The sequence below is a fragment of the Natrix helvetica genome, assembly GCF_964273705.1.
Source record: "Natrix helvetica genome assembly, chromosome: 1".
Classification (NCBI taxonomy): domain Eukaryota; kingdom Metazoa; phylum Chordata; class Lepidosauria; order Squamata; family Natricidae; genus Natrix; species Natrix helvetica.
This window is the reverse complement of record NC_138548.1, coordinates 238,702,585-238,715,163: the sequence shown is the minus strand read 5'-3', so window position 1 is coordinate 238,715,163 and position 12,579 is coordinate 238,702,585. Positions and strand designations below refer to the sequence as shown.

The following is a 12,579-nucleotide window of genomic DNA, read 5'->3' as shown; positions in this document are numbered from 1 at the left end:
GTAATTTCCAACCCTGAGGTCAGAGGAGTGTGGGAGGAAGAAGAAATCTTTCTACTTCCTTCCCAAGCCACCAACTTCACATGCTCATAAATGGCTGCTCAGTCTCATCTTGGCAGGATGTTCTTTAATGCATGGTCAGCGATGCAATAGTACTGCTATCTGTTATCAGCCAGGACAAGACCAATTTTGCAAACAGCACCTCTTACTCACTCTTTCCTAAACTTACAGTCACCACAAACCTCAGTAAGAGAACAATGATGCACCGTTAAATGAAATATTCAGCCTACCAATGAAATGTATACTGTATTTCCCCGAAAATAAGACATGCCCTGCTAATAAGCCCAATCGGGCTTTTCAGAGCATGCGCCATAATAAGCCCTCCCCTGAAAGTAAGCCCGACCCCAACTATTTAAGCGTATGCGCAACCAGTCCCCACCATTATCACTGTACCACCTACCGGTACAGCTTGCAGGGCAAAAAGAGGGCTTGCTGCAAAAACAGCGGCAGGCAAAGCAAAGTGCTTCCACCCCCCCCCCCCCGCCCTTCCCTCCTGCTCAAAAAGAGCCAGCCGCAAAAACAGCGGCAGGCCAGCAATGCAATCACCCCCTCCCGCCTGTTCCTTCTCGCGCAAAAAAACCACCACTCACCCCAATGGTAAGGCGCACCTCTTACCTTTCCAGCTCCGTCACATTCCTCGCCCTTTGAATCCCCTTGTAAAAAAAAGGAATAAATGGATGAAAGGGCGAGGAACGCGATGGAGTTGGAAAGGTAAGAGGCGCCTCTCGAGGCCCAATACCGCCCACCTCCCCCCAATGATAAAGGCAGCCTGCCTGGTTCCCTTCCCCGCTGTCCCTTTAGCGAGGGGTGGCAGTTATGTTCGTGTGTGTGTGTGGGGGTGTTAGAAGCGAGATGCGTGTCCTAGCACTACCAGAGACTGACAGCTCCGCTGTGTTCCTCCCCCTTTAGCCCATTGAATCCCCTTGTAAAAAAAGCCTTGCAAGTTGAACTCATGAGGCTTTTTTTACAAGGGGATGCAATGGATGAAAGGGCGAGGAATACGACGAAGCTGGAAAGGTAAGAGGCGCGCCTCGCTTCTCCCCCCCCACCTGCCATCCCCGCTAAAGGGACGGTGGGGAAGGGAACCAGGCAGGCTGCCTTTACCATTGGGGCGAGGTGGGCCACCAGCGGACCGCTACATCAGTAAAGAAGGAAGAAAATCAGAATTAGCACTATTTTTTGTTAACTCAAGAAGGAAGAAATGTCATTCACTGTATCGCAGGAATATAACCTGCATGCTGACTCCCAACTTTGATTGTAGATTAGTATCAGTATCAACCCAACTGATGTGACTTGTTAAACCAAGATTGATGGCAGAGGAATACAGCTACTTCATAGCTGAGGGCCACGCTTGGCATTTAATTGTATCTCAATGGCCATATTCTGAAAGTAGTGACAATGTTAGGGCAGTAATTTGTATTCAGTTGTAGTTAAATAAAGTTTATATGATTACTACCTACTTAGGTACTGAATAATGTTTACCTTCTACTGCGTTACAAATTCCAGTTCAGTAGTTTTTGAATTTGGGAGGTTATACTGTCAATTGTTGGGGACATTAGGCCTCGGGGTTTCACCTCTAATTCAGGGCTTAACATTATGCATAAGATCAGAATTTAAAGTGAGCCAGACCATTGACACTTGTTCAGTACACCATCGTTAAATAAACAATGGCTAATGCATTATACAAATCCTACCACACAAAGCGATGAACACATTGGCTTGGAACAGACTGAAATGTGATGTGACACAAAAGAGGGTCTGAAATCTGACATTTAGGAGCTCACATAAATTGGTCTGCATGAGGATTACACACTGAAAATGGAGACATTCAGACTGAAATTTATTTGATTCAATAAAGACATAGGAAAACCCTGAGTATGCAAGCCTTCGTGGTGGCTTTAGAAAAAAAAAAGAAGCAATTTTTTCTCTGGTCCTGTTTATTAGATGGAATGTTTGACAAAGGCCAGAGGAAAGGGGAAGTAAGGAAACGGGAAATTATAACTATTTGGAGCCAGCGTATACAATGCAGGCAGATGTGCATAATTAAAAAGATTTTTCCTTTTGTGCCTCTCCCTTGTACCTCCTCACAAAGTTTTTGAACTGTGCCTTTTACCAAAGTTTAAAATAGATCTGCCCACCTGGCATGTGTAGAAAAATAAATAGATTCTTGAGAATCAAATTAAACTAAAGTATAATCCTGTGATTTTTTTCAAGATTCAAAAGGAAAAAAAATCTAATATTTTTCTTGTCACTTATATTTTGCAAAGTATTCAACTTGTATTATAAAGAAAAATCCCTAATTCCAGCTTCATCAAAATATGTGTGTGTGTGTGTATGAAAGTTTTATTAATGTTTTTAATTAAGTTTAAAAACATTAAGAAATAAATACATTTGAATTCTGGATCAACCAAAATGTCCTTCCATCTTATTGGGAGTGAAGAGTTATTACATTTGTTCATAGCTGTGATGAAGAATTAAAATTCTTAATAAAATTATATTCTTTCCTTATACCATAAAATGCTAGATACATTATTTGGACAAATAGACAGAAGAGACTAGTCAGCTCTCCCATCATGTTCTAAACCTGATTTTTAAAACATACAGTTCTTAGAATTTGGATGTTTATTGCCTGGATGTGCTCTTTTTCTGATTTTATTGTGTTAGAGTGTGTGTGTGTGTATTTAAATGCTTCCTTATTTGAAAAACTCTGAAGTCAAGTGTTAAGAGAAAAACAAACATTTACTTATATTGCATCCTTGTCCACAGAAAATTTTCAGCGTTTATTATGGGATATAATTAGAAAAATTCTGAGAAATTCTACAGTTATGATTATGAAAAATTCAGACATTTTGAAAACAACAGACCAATAAACTTTTTCATTTCTAATTATAATACTGTTGATCACATACAATATGGCAATCGTTCTGGAAAATCATGATAATTTTAAGGACGCTATTAATAGTTTCTAAATCTTCAGAATGTAATACTAAGCTGTGGTTTGTTGTGATATACAAAACTGAAAGAAGCTGCAATAAATGTAGAGTTTAAAAGCTCCTTCTCAAACTCACCGTATTTTTCGGAGTATAAGACGCAGCAAGGTTTTGAAGAGGAAAATTTCAAAAAAAATTTTTTTGCACTTTGCAAACCTCCCAAAAACAGCTGGTTTTTCCCCAAAACAGGCCCATTTTTTTTTTCAAAAAAGGGCATGAATAGCTCTTAGGAGGCTTGTAGAGTGCTCAGGGGGGAGAGAGCAAAAAACAGCCCGTTTTTCGTGAAAAAGGGCCCGTTTTTTGTCAAAAAAAGGGCATGGATAGCCTTTAGGAAGCTTATAGAGTGCTCCTGGGGCCTGCGGGGGGGGGGGCAAAATGGGCTGTTTTTCACTCATTTCTGCCCTTCCCTGCCCCCAGGAGCTCTCTGAAAGCCTTCTAAAAGCTATGCACAGCCATTTTGGTGAAGGGGGCGGAGTTTCAGGGGGCAAAAAATGCTGTATTCGGTGTATAAGACACCCAGATTTTCACTCTCTTATTTGAGGGGAAAAGGTGCGTCTTACACTTTGAAAAGTACGGTATATAATTTAGATAAGGGGCTTGCTTCTGCTTTTAATTTACTCAAAGCTTCCCAAATTACCTGAGTAGGAATTATGATTAATATAGATAAGAGTTAATTCTGAAGCACAATTCAGAAATCATTTTTGGAATGGGCCTATTTGAACTATCATTAATGCAGGTAGTCCTCGACTTAAAACAGTTCATTTAGTGACCATTGAAAATGACAACAGCAGTGAAAAAGTGACTTATGACCGCTTTCCACACTTACGATCGTTGCAGCATCCCCATAGTCATGTGATGAAAATTCAGATATCTGGCAATTTATGACGATTGCAGTGTCCTGGGGTCCTGTGATCAGCTTTTGTGACCTTCTGACAAGTAAATTCAATGGGGAAGCCAGGTTCACTTAACAACTATGTTACTAACTGCAATGATTCACTTAACAACTGTGGCAAGACAAGTTGCAAAAATGGGGCAAAACTCACTTAACAAATGTTTCACTTAACAACAGAACATTTTGGACTCAATTGTGGTTGTACTAGACAACCCATGATCTTTGGGACATCATTTCATAAATAATTCCTTATCAGTTACCTTAATTCCTTCAACAATGATAGAGCTTCTAAAAAAGTACTGTTTTCACTGGGGAAATTATTAAAAATTCAGGGAGATATTCAGCGATGTTTCTGCCTTGAATAGCCCATGTTGAACAGCATAGCCCTGTCATAGATCAGGAGATGATCACAGGAAATATTTAATGACATTTTGTTTTATATCATAAAATGTTCTATGAACATGTTCATGTCATAAAATGATTTATAAAATTTGCCAAAATTTCAATTCTACAGGAGTCATAGGTTTTGGATGTATTTTGTAAATTAATCCATTTGCAGTAACTTGGTACTTGGTGCCTGGTACTGGAGAAGACTCCTGCAAGTCCCTTGGACTGCAAGGCGATTAAACTGGTCAGTCCTAGAGGAGTTCAACCCTGACTGCTCTTTAGATTGCCAGATCCTGAAGATTAAACTTAAATACTTTGGCCACCTAATGAGAAGGAAGGATGCACAGGAGAAGAGCCTAATGCTGGGAAAGACTGAGGGCAAAAGAAGAAGGGGACGACAGAGAATGAGGTGGCTGGATAGAGTCACTGAAGCATGAGCTTAAATGGACTCCAGAGGATGGTAGAGGGCAGGAAGGCCTGGAGGAATGTTATCCATGGGGTCGTGATGGGTTGGACACGACTTCTCAACAAACAACAACAAAGTAATTTGGTGGAAAGGGTTTTGCCATATGATGTCCATTTCGCCCAGTAAAAGGTAGATACAAAAAAAAATAGTAGCATATATAGATTAGCTATCATATATTACTATATCTAGCATAATAAATCATGACTGAAAACAGGCTGATGAAAAATTTGTCCTGGAAGTTCAAGACCAGAACTGCAGGGCAACATGTAAGGTTTGTTCTAATTTCTTCCTTGTAGTAGAGCTAAGTTAAACAATACACATATCTCTAGACCAGCATTCCCTAATCTTATCATCTTCTGATATGTTTAGACAGGAAATCTTCAAACTTTATGATATTGCATTTTCCAAAAATGATAAATGAATATATACAACTGTGCCATCATGAATCAAACAAGATATTTCATTGTACATAATTAGGAGTGGATAAGAAATAATAAGTACTGGTAAGTTTAATCATACTTTAGGCTTATTTTTATCAGCACTCACATTTTGCTTTCCTCCAGCCACTCAACACAAACCATCATTTTAAAAAGCTACAAATTTTAAAAGAAGAGCTAAAAATACTGGACTTTACTTACATATATAACAGTCTGTTGGAAACAATCTGCCTTCACAACATTTGATTGCTGGAAGTTTTTAATAGGTAGCTAGATTCACAGATTTAGGCATCTCTCAAAACTCACTCTGGGTTTTGCTTCTCGCTCTGCTTGCTCCCATTCAAAGTAGGTTTGTCCAAGCAATGTGACAGCATTGGTCCAAAAGAAAGAAATTGACTGTCCTGTTTTAACTCATGTCCACTCCACAGATTCAAAGAGATTTGGGCTAAACAAGCCTGATTCATTTTATCAGGTCTAAAGGTTACATGTCTTTGTGCAGTTTCAGACTTTCACACACACAAATTCTTTCTAAACGATATTTCTTATCAGCAGCAATATTTTACAGCTACATCTTGAAATCATGTTCTGGACTACATCAGAAATAAATGCCGATCATCTTTTTTTTCAGATAACATGCTTGCAGTGTTCCTCTGAACATCTTGCAGTACAAATGTCAGATTAAATATCCTTTGGGTTTAATAGTTTTTTTTTCCAGATTATATAAGCAACATGTCCATAACTCAATAGTCAATAAACTGTGACTGGTAATTTATGGGATACTGTTCTGGAACAATAGAAACTATTAATTATTTTAACAACAAAAAAGCACATTTGCTTTCCTGAATTTGTATGAAATGATGCTTCACAAATTCTTTCTCCCTCTTTCAGGAGATTCTTATGGAGGAGTAAGAGAACTCTGAAAACCTACCACAAAAAGGCATCAGGAAACATTTATTAAAATTCTTGCTTTAACCATAATCAGATCCAGAATTCTCACTATTATAAATGTTGCTATAATGTGCCCATAAAATAGGTTAGAGTCACTTGTGCCAGTGTTTGCTTTCCTGCATATAAAGGCCATTAGATGGTTTTCCAGGTGAACCCCTAAAGAGTTGCATTTAACAAAATTGCATCAATTTTCCACTGTTCTGATTCTTTCCTCTCCAGACCTATTAATGACACTTCTCTTTACCATCTGTGGCACTAACTCCTAGCATATTAGAGATGCGCATGTCTCAATTATATGGGAATTATTCAAAATCCTGGACTCAATTAATCCAGTTCTAATTCTTCAGACCTGCCCACACAATGGGAAAATTTTCACTCACAAGCCACAAATCTCCATCGTGGTATTTTGAAAAGTGCAAGCACGATATAAGCCTGAGATGGCGAACCTATGGCACACATGCCAGAAGTGGCACACACATTCATCTCTCCGGGCACACGAACTGTCGCCTGTTGCTTTTCCGGGTTCCGGCACCCCGGCCAACTGATCTTTACGTACGTGGGAGTGGCGGAAACCGAAAGAGCAGCCGCCCAGTACACACGCATGCACCGGAAACGAGAAGATCATCTTCCTGACATACAAATGCGCAGCACCGGGTGGCTGCTCTTCCAATCCACGCATGCACACGGGCCAGTTGGTCTTCTCATGCATGTGTATGCCAGTGCATGTGCACACGCCAGAAACTGGAAGACTGTGGCACGTGTGTGCGCTCCCATTTTGGCAATCGGTGCCAGAAAAGGTTTGCCAATACTGATATAAGCTATGCAAAGGATCAAAATTATGATTCTCGTTCTCACCCCATGGTGAAACATATCCAGTTCTCATGGATGGCGTTGCATTCAATCAATGTGGTGTATAAAAAGGACAAAAGGGTATTCATCCTCTACATTTAGGTCAGCCATTTCCAGTGAGGGGGGGGGAACCCCTCACTTACAAGAACATTCATTATCAATTTGTCCCCTGATGAAAACAACCTACTTAGGAAAAGAAATTTGGTTAGAATAACACTCTTGAGTTTGAAGACCAAGATCAGAATATTGGGATTCTCAAATGATGAATCAGGAAAAGAGATTGCAAGTGACTTTTGGAAGGAAATTCAATTTTTTAAAAAACCAGCCTGATCAAGCTTCCCAGGTAAAGTGGCAGCACTGTGAAAACTTGCTCTTGGTAGGTAAATGGCTTTACTACAAACAATAAAGAAGACCCTTGTGTGTGCCCCTTCATGTCAGTGTTGACTCATGGTAGCTGCCCGGACAAGTCCCTTCATAGTTTTTTTTGACAAGAATTTGGATGTAGGTTGCCACTGCCTCCTTCCTAAGGCTGACAGAGAGTGATTGCCCCAAGGTCACCCAGCCAGCTCTGGGCCCCAGGCAGGACTAGAATTCCCGGTCTCCTGGTTTCTAGCCCAGTGCCTTAACTACTGTACCAATTGGTTCTAAGGACTTTGTGATACATGCATAGAGATACATATTTAATCTCCTGCATTTATTCATGAAAGCTGATTGTACAAAATTGCTTGTGACATTGGAGGGTTATGGAATTTGTAATGGTACAAAATGAACACAGCAGATACACTGAGTCAAACACAAAAGGAACACCGATGAACAATTCATGGTTCTTCTGGCCAAAATCATCTTGTCCCAACAATGCTGAGATCCTATACGCTTTTTAAAAGCAAAACATGGCTATTACATATAAAAAAACAAGCTGTAGAAATCTGAAATGAAATAATAGGGAAACAAATCAGGTGAAAGCAACAAAGAGAGAGAGGGAGGGAGGGAGAGATTGATTCATTCAGGGGGAAAAACATGTAAGCTGCAAGGCTCTTGAGAGATTTATAGAACATGATTGATTAGAATATATCTGGATTTCCAGTAAGCATCTGACAATATATACTGAAGACAGTAAAATTACCATATTTTTTGGAGTATAAGACGTACCCTTTTCCCTCAAAAAAGAGGCTGAAAATCTGGATGCATCTTATACATTGAATACAGCATTTTTTGCCTCCTGAAACCCCGCCCCCTTCACCAAAATGGCTGTGCATAGCCTTATGGATTGTTTTTTGCTCACTTTTGCCCCCACCAGCCCCCAGGGGCACTCTATAAGCTTCCATGAGGCTATGCATGCAATTTTCTTGATGAAAAACGGGCCTGTTTTCAAAAAAAACCTGGGCCTTTTTTGCTTGTTTCCCCCCCCCCCCCGCCCAGGAGCACTCTGCAAGCCCCCCAAAGGCTATTCATGCCTTTTTTGGGGGGGGGGGAAATCACTTTAGCAAAAAATGGGCCGGTTTTGGGAGGTTTTCAGAGGGCAAAAACATTTTTTTTTCCTTTCGGAAAGCTCTTTAGTTAGAATTACATTGATCAAGTGCTGTGCCAGCAAAAACAAAGACTTCGGTGCTGCAGATTGTCAGTGATTTCCTTCTCCAGCTTATGGATAAATACACTTGGAAACATCTACCTACCTACCTTCTCTCTCTCTCTCCCTACCTATCTACTCTCTCTCTCTCTCTCTCCCTACCTATCTACTCTCTCTCTCTCTCCCTCCCTCTACCAACCTCTCTACTCACTCTCTCTCGCACTCTCTCCCTACCTATCTACTGTAATTCTCTCTCTCTCTCTCTCTCTCTCTCTCTCTCTCTCTCTCTCTCTCTCTCTCTCTCTCTCTCTCTCTCTGCCTTTATCTACTTAACTACCTAACTACTATCTCTCCCTACATACCTACCTACTGTATTTCTCTCTCTTTCTCTCTCTATCCCTCTACCTACCTACCTACTTTTTTAAAAATTTGCCTCTTCAAAACCTTTGTGCGTCTTAAACTCTGAAAAATATGGTAGTAACATTGTTTGTCTATTTTGTAAGAGTTATCTGTATTTTTTTAAAATAATCAAATGCAAGGTAGCAAAGAAATATATAGAATGTCCATTTCTTAAAGTGAAACTGTATATGTAAAAAGAGCACGATAGGAAGAGTATTGGTGCTTTTGAATGTTGGAGGAAACGTCTCAGAATATCACGGTCAGACAAGAAAACAAGCAAACAGATCACTGAACAAAGCAACCCACAGTTCGTACTCAAGGGACTAATGATCAGGTTCACATTACCCTAGCTAGCTCTCTGGACTAGCTCTCTAGAAAAGGCCCTAATGCTGGAAAAGATGGAAAGAAAGAGAAGAACAGGATGAGCAGGTGATTGGCAGATCTTTAGAAGAAGACCTAAAGGGCCTGGTTAGGGACAGCTCATCATGGGGAAAATTCATCTGTCTGGACTTGATGGCATATATGGCAATGTGCATATCTACATTCTCATAAATAAAATGCCAAACACTTAGTCTGCTGAGCAAATTACACAAAAATATGGATAAAATTTAAGCTCTCTAAGGCCCTCCTTCAGTGGATCTAAATGAAGGGTTGGCAAACTGTATTGCTTTTACGGGTCATTCCTTGAGAGTCTACCATCTGGGGCCAATTTTCACAAAGTGATGCCAAACACATTGACCTGCTTTATCCCCTGAGTCATACTGTGAGGCATAAATTCATAACCAAGAGGTGCAGATCAAAGAATTCAACATCAACTCCTAAAAACACCATACAATCTGTGGGCAATTCAGTTATATGCCAATCTTCACTACCTCATTGCAAAGGAATCATTGATCCCGCCCCCCCGCCCCCCCAGTGGTAGTAGCCAATCTGTTTGGCAGAATGAACTATGAAGCTATAACAGTATAATTTTAGCACGCTTATAATACTAATCTCAAGAAGTAGCAGAAGTATCAATATGTACATTTGGGCTCCCTAGAATGTACGACATGCCGCAGTATAGGCAGGAAAGGAAACGTTACAGAATGTCTACACTATTTTAAATGAGTTTACATTTCCAGGACCAGGTAAAAATTATATCTCCGGAGGCTGAAGAAGACTGAACAATTTCTATTTCTAGGTTGTGTGTGAGGATTTCTGGAGTGTGATGAGTTGGGAGGATAGAAAATAGACAAATCACATAAATGATCCCCAAAAAATTCAAACCAGTCTGCTTGTCACATGTGCCCTAGGTTCTTCTTTGGAAGAAGTGATGTCAAGAGAGTGAGAATGAGGAACCAGGTGATCTCCTGTGGCCCAGAGTTGAGGACATGTCGTGAAACCAATTGATCAGACACTGCAGCTCTAATCCCTTTTTTTAAAAAAGTTTTTATTGAACATTTTAATCTTTAAAAACAGAAAGAAAAACACAACAAGAACAAAACACAAAATGTACATAACAATGTAAAGTAATTATACAGCTGTATAATTACTTTGCAGCTCTAATCCCTAATCAGCTATCCCTGAGCAGAGGAGCACCAGATTCCAGGGTTGGCATGCTAGGAGAAATACAGTAGCCTCCTCGGGACTGTAGGACAGGATGTGCACCAGTTTGGCCAGGGGGAGAGGGCAGCTGGGACATTTATGGCACTCAGCATCAGATGATTAGTAGAAATAATACTCCTTTAAGAATGGCTACCATAATTTGTTTTCTTGGATATAGCAACAGCTGCTGCCTGGAGTGTGACCTCTCTCCTTGTCTGACCCCACTGTGGATCCAATATAGGTAGTCCTCAACTAACAACCACAACTGAGCCCAAAATTTCTGTGGCTAAGCAAGACAGTTGTTAAGTGAGCTTTGCCCCATTTTATGACCTTTCTTGCCACAGTTATTAAGTGAGTCACTGCTGTTAAATTAGTAACATGATTGTTGAGTGAACCTGGCTTTCCCACTGAGTTTGCTTTGTCAGAAGGTCGCAAAAGGTGATCACATGACCCTGGGATACGGCAACTCTCCAAAATACATGCCAGTTGCCAAGCATCCAAATTTTGATCACCTGACCATGAGGATTCTGCAATGTGTGAAAAATGGCCATATAGCACTTTCCCCCCCACTGCCATTGTAACTTTGAATGGTCAGTAAACTAAGCGTTGTCAGTCAAGGACTACTTGCATATAATAAATTAGGACCCAAATAACTCTTTGCCTATAGTGTCTCTGATTTACTAGGACTTATCCATGACTATCCTTTTGATCCCTGGACCTCCATAGAACAGAACACTTAGAACCAATGACTGAAGATGCAGAGAAATAAATCCTGGACTAATTATTTGTCAAGAAAGCCTAAAGGTGGAGCTCTTGCCTCACAATCAGGAGGTTGTGAGTTCAATCCTAGGTAGAGGCAGATGTAGGGTCTCCTGCTTGGGCAGGGTGTTGGACTAGAGGACCTGCAAGGTCCCTTCCAACTCTGTTAATCTGTTCAAATCTGTTAAATTGGCTGACCAAGACACAGCCTGCCTCAAGTGAAGGGTCATCTTTTAAGAATGTTATCATTTTATCCCACATTATAAATCTAGCATAGAGCAGGAGACAAATCAGACGTGTTCAAGAATCCTTCCAATTCTATGGACCCACTTAGGCAGCAAGATGACATGGGGGGGGGGAGCAAAGGACCAAAAGGATACCCAACTGGAGAAAACTGAGAGAGGAAGCCCACTGCCCAAAAGGGTTTCTAACATACATTTTATCCAGATAAGATAAACTTTGTTTTATTTTTGTAACTTCGAGGAACAATCGATGGGTACCTGGTTTTAAAGCAGCTAACAGAAAGCTCAGCTTCCTCCACCTTTTTTCCCACCAGGCTCGAAAATTTGGACTTGGACAACCTAGAACTACGGTCTGACCTAAGCGTAGTACACAAAATTGTCTGCTACAACGTCCTACCGATCAAGGACTACTTCAGCTTCAACCGCAATAATACAGGAGCACACAATAGATACAAACTCAAAGTAAACCGCTCCAAACTCGATTGCCGAAAATACGACTTCAGCAACAGAGTGGTCAATGCCTGGAATTGGATACCACGCCAACACCAAAGCAGAAAGGGCTAACACCCTAGCAACCAAAAATGCGAAAACGGCAAAATGTTACACGCCAGCCCTTAGAAAGAAAGGGGGAGGGGGGATCATAACCATTACTCGACTACGCCAACAAGCCAACCGGGCAGAAAGTACTCCAGACTTTTCACCACGCTTAATCGCGTCGCCGATCTCGAACGATTCAATGACCGGCTAGGCTGGGTAGAGCCAGAATCGTACAGAGGGTTACATACATACATACATACATACATACACACACACACACACATACATACATACATACATACATACATACATACATACATACATTTTATTTTATTTAGTTTGTCACTCATGTACAAGATAACAGAAATAAGAACATAGGAAATGGGTACAAATAAATGGGGGACAGGACAGGGACGTTAGGCACGCTAGTGCGCCTATACACCAGCATAATTATAATTACATATT

The 12,579-nt window shown here is 40.6% G+C and overlaps 1 protein-coding gene across 3 annotated transcripts in view; it reads right to left on the bottom strand.

The window, feature by feature from the left end:
• The window catches only part of TTYH2 (tweety family member 2), an 84,532-nt gene that overhangs the window by 71,209 nt on the left and 744 nt on the right, over window positions 1–12,579 (bottom strand). The window lies entirely within an intron of this gene.